A 7,815-nucleotide genomic window follows, 5' to 3' on the forward strand; every position below is an offset into this window, starting at 1 on the left:
GAGGGTTGTGATCCCGTTGCCGGTCCCGGTCCGGTACGGGCGCGACACTGAGGGTTGTGATTTGTTGCCGGACACGAAAAAAGACAAAAAGAAAAAAAAAAAAGACTCAGAATTGGTTTACCAATTATGGGTTGTTTCTGGAGTAATTTAGGCCACTTCACACTACCTAATGCTGAAGTTTGCCACTGATATGAAATTAGAAGTGCTATGGTTTGAATGTGTCCTGTCCAAAATTCAGGTGTTGCCCACGTGACATTAGTAAGAGGTGGGGCCTTTAAGAGGTGATTAGGCCATGAGAGCTTCTCCCTCAAGAATGGGATTAGATGCCCTTATAAAAGGACTTGATGGGAGGAGTTTGTCCTTTTTTGGCCCTTCCACCTTCAGCTACGTGAAGACGCAGCAAGAAGGCCCTCACAAGAACCCTGATCTTGGACTTCCCAGCCTCCAGAACTGCGAGAAAGAAATTTCTGTTCTTTATAAATTACCTGGTCTCAGAAATTTTGTTACATTGCACAAAACAGACTAAGACAGGAGGGGACAATTTATTGGTGAACGCAAACTGTTTTATCTAATTTACATGTTGACGTTATATAAAGATGCTATCCTGGTCTATAAGAAAAATGGACATTATTTAACAAAATTTTATTGAAAACCAAAACAAATCAGACACAGTTCATGGAGCTAGAATTAGGGGGGCCATTTTATTTCACGACTTGGCTTCAAGGTAATTTGACGTCTCTCCTGTGTATCGCCTATTTCATGGACATCTGAAGTTCAGTTCTAGGCCAATGCAAATGGCAGCCAGTTTGCCTTACCTTCCGCATGCCTGTGTTTCTGTAGAAAATGACTTCAGCGGAGGAAAGTGGTCAAGAAAAGAGGACCGAAGGAAAAGAAGGCGTTTTTTTCCTGTAATTTGAACAGAGGCATTTCGAATACTGTAGCCTCTGACACTAGAATGGTTATGCATCTACTATTTATCCACAGGTATTTGCTGAGCGTTTTCCAAGCTCCAAGAACTCTGCCAGGCGCTGGGGGGTTTGTGAACAGGACAAACACACTTCCTACCTCAGGTAAGCTGGCAGGACGAATGGCTTTTACACAAGTGTGCTGAGATACGATGAACACCATGGGGTCCCACAATAGGGGAACCCGGGGCAAAGCAGGAGCTGGAAACTCATCTGGGGAAAAAAATGTATCTGGGCTGAGACCTTAAGTACGTGTAGAAGCTGGATGAGCCAAGAGGATAGGAAGATACTTCCAGGAAGGATACAGAGCATGTGCTCAGGTACATTATTAAAAATTATTGAGGAATGAAAAAGTTGAAGATGTCTGTGGGTACATTGGCCACATACATGTGTGTGATTTGCAAACTGCCTTTCAGCTTCTTTTCCAGCCTGAGGTCCATGTTAAAATGTGAGGATATCATCTCTGGGACAGTTCATTGCTTGAGGTACATTGACATTCAATTCTACACCATCTTCTTAGCAAGCACAGGAAGAGGGTACACTTTCCCACCCACCTGGTTCCTACATAATCTCAAAAGTAGTAAAGCAGACAGATCAGTCTGTATTTGCCAAACTCTCTTATGCTCTGAGCTGGTAATACATTGATCTATTTCTCCTTTCCCCCAAAGAAGGAAACTTTGCTCTCATATTTCTTTCTATGGGCAAGACAAACTCATATGCACATATTTCATAGGAGTTTAAAAATGCCTAATTTCAAGTTTCAGAATGTTCCTTAATGGTACTTTCTCCCCTTGCCTTGTCTAGGCCAATTAGATACAGATGCCCTCAAACGAGAGTGGAAAGGGTATCTCATTCTGCATAGGGTTTATTTTAGAGGAAATGTGTTATTGAACGATATCTGTCAGGGCAAACCCCGCTTAATGGCTGTGAGCATCTGTACTCACGACAAACCAGGCACGGTCTTCTCCCTGGAGCTGGCACAGAAGGTGCTGGGGGTGGGGTTTGCAAACCGGCTCACTTAAAAGTAGCTCATTAGATGAAGTCTGCGATGAAGCAGTCCTGAGCCAGCTCACCCATCTGTACTCACGACAAACCAAGCACGGTCTTCTCCCTGGGGCTGGCACAGAAGGTGCTGGGGGTGGGGTTTGCAAACTGGCTCACTTAAAAGTAGCTCATTAGATGAAGTCTGCGATGAAGCAGTCCTGAGCCAGCTCACCCTTGCTCTTCCTTGTGAGTGCACACGTATACTTGGTGGGTGCTGTGGAAGCTGGTGCACAGGTCACGACTGGGTCTCTACAACCTGCTGAGGCTCCCCGGGCAAGTCGTTTCACACATTTGGGCTTGAGGTGTTTGCACTAGATGATCATTAAAGTCCCTTCTAGCTGTAGCGTCCTGTGAATGAATCTATTGAACATGTTTAAAATCCCTAGACAGGCTGGAATTTTATTTAGTGCAGCATTTTATGGAGAAACCAGCATACCTGCAAAAGCCCTCTGGTTGCTTACTCCTGTCTTTTATGCCAGTCGACTGTTAGGCAATCATAATTTGATTTGGTTCACCTTGAGGAAAATTGGGATGGAGGGGAGGTTGTGCAGTTGGGCACAGTGTCTGGCGGATTAGATCCATGGTCATGTCCCTCCCCCCTCGAAGCTCTTATCTGAAAGCCCTCTGTTCCAGAACACCTGGGGCTTCTCTACATAAGTATCATGTTATTCTCATTAAGCACAAGAACATGCAACAATTAGGTAAAAGTGTGCTTGTGGGGAAAATTCAGCACATTTCACAAGGGAAGGGGTATACAAAGCCGGCTTTGAACCTGCAAACCTGGGCCAGCCAACATGTCACAGGTGAGAACGTGTTAGTGAGGGGGTGATGACAGTTCTGGAGCAATTAATTCATTTATCCTTGGGTACACTCAGGCGATTGTTCTGCGTTTCCGGGTGGGTAGAGGGTGTCCCTCCTGCGCCACGTGCAGGCCATGCCAGCCAGCAGCGCCTCTTGTCTTCAGTGTGTCTCTCTTCCCGTTCCCACCTTGCCTCCCCCTTCCCTGCTTTCCCTTTCTTCTTGATTTCTTCCCCCTTTGCTCCAAGGCGATGAAAAAGTAGTAAAAAAAAGTAGATATACTGTTCTAATATTTGTCAGTCACCAACATAGCCAGCATAGTACAAAATACGGCAACACCAGCTGGCAACTTCTGGTTGCTTTGTGGGCGTTGTTAGTCTCCAGCGTGTGCCTGCTGGGTAGGCAGAGAGCTTCTCCTGCGGTGGGAGTCAGGGTGGACTGTGGCCCGGGCAGTGACCACAGAGGGTGGCATAGCAATGCGTTACCATTTGGGGCACAAATCCTTCCTGTTCGTGCGAGAAACATTTACTCCTTGTACACATACCACACACACACACACACACACACACAATCCCTCCGATATACCCAACACACCTTGTACACGAAAGCACACACTACACACACCCAACACACGCGTACACGCAGGTGCAGGCACACACTGCACACTCAGTGCACACACCCGCAGCTGGGTGGGGAGCTCGGGCCCCTCGGAAAGACACAGGCAGCAGCGGGATCAGCAGCGGCACCTGGACGGAGGTGGCCGCAGTGGGGGACGCGGCTGGGTTTCAGGCCCCTGAGCCGAGCCCAACGCAGGGCTCTCCCAGCCCCCTCCCCAGCATCCCAGGCCTGACAGCTCTCAGCGAGGAACAGAGGGTGCGTTTGCCAGAGTCTCTTATGCGACTATTTGCTTGGTTGTAACACCTCGTGATTGTAAAACAAAGCAAAATAAAACCAAACACATCCCCCCACACTATTCATCGCTGCTGTGGTGCCGTTGGCCGCAGGTTTATGTTTTGGGGTCTGGAGCTATCCGGGAAAGGACACCCCCTTCCCTGCCGAGCCCAGAGGGCCTTTCCTTCCAGCACCAGCTTGTCTTCTGGCCACACCAATCAAGACATATGCAGTGGGGGATGCGGCTGGGTTTCAGGCCCCCGAGCCGAGCCCAACGCAGGGCTCTCCCAGCCCCCTCCCCAGCATCCCAGGCCTGACAGCTCTCAGCGAGGAACAGAGGGTGCGTTTGCCAGAATCTCTTATGCGACTATTTGCTTGGTTGTAACACCTCGTGATTGTAAAACAAAGCAAAATAAAACCAAACACATCCCCCCACAGTATTCATCGCTGCTGTGGTGCCGTTGGCCGCAGGTTTATGTTTTGGGGTCTGGAGCGATCTGGGAAAGGACACCCCCTTCCCTGCAGAGCCCAGAGGGCCTTTCCTTCCAGCACCAGCTTGTCTTCTGGCCACACCAATCAAGACATAAGAAGCCGTTGTGGAAAACCAACTTCTCAACAAGGGCCAGCAGCCAGTCCGTGGAAGTGCCCTCCGCGCGGGCCCCAGGGTGGGCAGTGTGTTGAAAGAGTCACCATGGCAATGATATTTTACCAGCGTGAGTCACTCCTGTTTTTCAGGGAGCACTTTTCTCTGCCCAGCTCTTCTAGTACATTTCCATTTGGTGTGGTTTGGCGGCCCAGTGCAATGTGGCGGCAAGTGAGTTGAAAACATTTCACAAACAGATTCCCCAACCCTGGCACACCTGCGGACCACATATATGGCTCTAATTGCAAACAGCTGCCCATCCACCCAGTAACAGTAAGAGAGGTCATTCTAAAAAATATTAAAAATAGCATACCTTGGATCAGCCAGTTCATCTGTTGATTCAAAAATCTTTGCCACCAAGAAGAGTGTTTTGAACATACACTCCAGTTAACATTTCAAAGAAGCTTCACTCAGGACTAGTCCTATGGTTAACCTTAGTAATTAATAATACGGTGACATTAGTGCATATTTACTGAGTACTCACTCTGTGTGAGGTGCTGCTCTAAGCATTTTAGATGCACTAACTCAGCAAATCCTCACACCCTGTGAGGTAAGCACCATCCTGTTGCACAGGAGGCAGACAGCTGCATGGGAATTGCTGAGAGACCCTCGGAAGGCTTCACTGCACCCAAACATCTCCCCTCTGCATTTGACAAGTTGTGTTTGTTAGATTACAATTACCCCCAACAGTGTTCCTTAACTAGTCTTCAAGGTGCTCTGAAAATAAAGGGAGGGAATAAGGAAGGAAGGGAAGGAGGGAGGGTCCTATAGTCAATTCCATTTTTAAGCACTGTTAAGGAGGTTAACTGTGGGACATCTCAGAGTCTTTACTGTTTCTCAGAGGAGGTCAGCACAGGGATTTTTACCAAACTTGACCTCAGATTCATTATTTGCAGAGCTGGTCTTGATAATCCCAGATTAGAGTTGTCCCTGTGGGTTTTACACAATGCCCTCATGAGAAAGGCCTCTTTAAAATGTACAACAGGTTACTTGAATTTTTTTTCCCCACAGCAGTAGGGCCATGAGACAGTTGTGTAAGATTGTCCGTTCCTTCTTGCAACACTCATATTTATGAAGCACCTACTATATGCTAGGCAGTTTGGAGAAGATGTACCTTAATGAGGTTGCGTGTGTGGAGGTGCTGAAAAGTGGGCAAAGTTATGAAAAAGGATTAAAAGGGCATTCCTGGATCATAGCAGATTTTTGTAAACATGTGCAAACTGACCAACAATTTAATAAGCCATAAATCTTTGCCAGCCTACAAAGGGTTGGTATCACATGACATACAAAAGTTTATGTAAAGTATTTTAAATGATCAATGCTAAAATTATTCTTGCAGACATTGCATAACCTGTTACAATAAGATGATGATGATAATGATGATAAATAAAGACAAATAAAAGGTAAATATGTATATAATTTTATTAATTTCCCCAGTTACCCTCTGAGGTAGGACAGGTGGTGATCTCATTTGACAAATAACTTACCACACAGTTATTTACACTGAGAATCACATAGGATAAAACCTGTAGTAGGTTAGGGCTGGCTGGTTATTTCAGTTAGCACCTGGTGCTGATGACACCAAGGTCAAGGGTTTGAATCCTCATAACAGCCAGCTGCCTTAAAAAACACCCCCACCCTCCACCCCCCAAAACCTGGAATAGGTTAAACAAGCACTGAAAAATCATCTTACACAATTTACATGTGTATGAGACACATAGCTGTTCCTACTACATTTTCTCAATGCCAAACATTGTCTTTTTTGGTGCGATATTGTCAGGCTGAGTCACAGACCCTTCTACCCCATCCTGTGCAGGTCCTGAGACAGGTAGTTGAAAAGAAAAACCGAGTAGCTGCAGGCAAAGTGGACATGCTTTATTCCAGATGCGAGCTCCGCTGGCCAGCGGTTCAGAGCCGCTGTCTTTTACCGAAAAGTACACAATCGTGGCACTGAACCAGGAGTATTCGGGCGCGCATGTGCAGTAACACTACTCTTATGAAACGTTTACAACGGATGTGCTGAATCATACCCAGCCAGATATAAGGCGAGGGGGCCTGACCAAACGAACTCCATTTTCCTCACAGATATACACATAAACAGAACGCGATCAGTGCAAGGTGTCAGCTGGAGGCTTGATGGCAGGCACGTTTTATTCTTCTTTGTTGATTTTACTCATGTTGAGGACCATTGCTTTGACTGGGTCTTTAATTCTTAGATAGCTGCATTAGATCTCAATCTAACTTTCTGCCTCAGTACACGTGTTTGGGATAGATCTTGCAAAAAAACATCAAGGCAGCAAGATGTCATGGTGACTCAAGGACCCATCTCAGAGTACTGCCTGTAACAAAACAAAAAAGTTGCTTGATGTCACTAACTTCTAACTAAATCATTGTATGTTGTTGGGGAAAAATGGGTTGACGTTATAACACTTATACTGTTGTAAATATAAATAAGGCATGTGTCCATGGAGGGAATAGGCTGTTTACTTCCCTCCCTTTCAGGTGATGTAAAAAGATTTATATTTAAATGTCCACACTTTCACTTGTTTGCTCTTCAGTCTTTTCTTGCTCAACTTCACTAAAAACAAGGGCAGAAAAATGAATGAATGGTTGTCACCTAGTGGCCACGTTATGCAAACATGTATCACTCTAATAAAATCTGACATACAATCCAAGCAGAGAAGTGACTGGTGGGATGGGAAGCCTCCTGGCCCCTTCCTGGCTGCGTGGACTTGCACTAATCACCTAGACTTGAAATCGCAATATCCTCATCTAGAAAAAAATCCAGGCCTTGTCTATCTCACTGGATGGTTGTGAAGATCAAGTGGATAAATAATTAGTTAATATCCTGCTGTGTTCCCAAAATTTTTTAAAAAGTTTGTAAAGCAACTTGGTCAGTATATAAATGGGCTTTCAAACTCTAATGCACTGTAGATATGCAAAGCATTATTACTAATCAAGTCGGTGAGAGGATTTCAGATTTCTAAACAAGACTAGAATTTAATACCTAGAGCCCTAGATGCTGGAACAGGCAATACAGTTACAAGAAGGCCTCAGTCCTGCCGAATTTCTTACTGATTTTTCCAGCGCTACAGCAACTTAAGGTAGAATATGTGGCATCTTGGGTGCCAGAAGGGCTTTAGGCTACAGCACGGGGGAAGAGCCACAGGAAACACAATATATTATTCTCTGCATGCTCTGTGTTTTTACAATGCTAGTTTATCAATTAATCACTCATAGTTATGTTAGTGCCTGTCTCCCCATTGAACTGTGGGAGTTGTGAAGGCACAGTATGTGTCTGTTTTCCCCCTGTGCTGTCCCTAGAGCCTACACTGTCTGGCACACAGTAGGCCCTCAATGATACTACTTGAATAGAGGAGCAAATGACAGAGTGACTGAGCAAATCCCTCCCATAGTCCTTGATTATCTGGGCTGGAGCAAGGCAGGCAGGCTCTAACAAGGAAAAGCTAACTA

Source organism: Galeopterus variegatus, unplaced genomic scaffold, assembly GCF_000696425.1.
Source record: "Galeopterus variegatus unplaced genomic scaffold, G_variegatus-3.0.2 Scaffold6029, whole genome shotgun sequence".
In the NCBI taxonomy this organism is placed as follows: domain Eukaryota; kingdom Metazoa; phylum Chordata; class Mammalia; order Dermoptera; family Cynocephalidae; genus Galeopterus; species Galeopterus variegatus.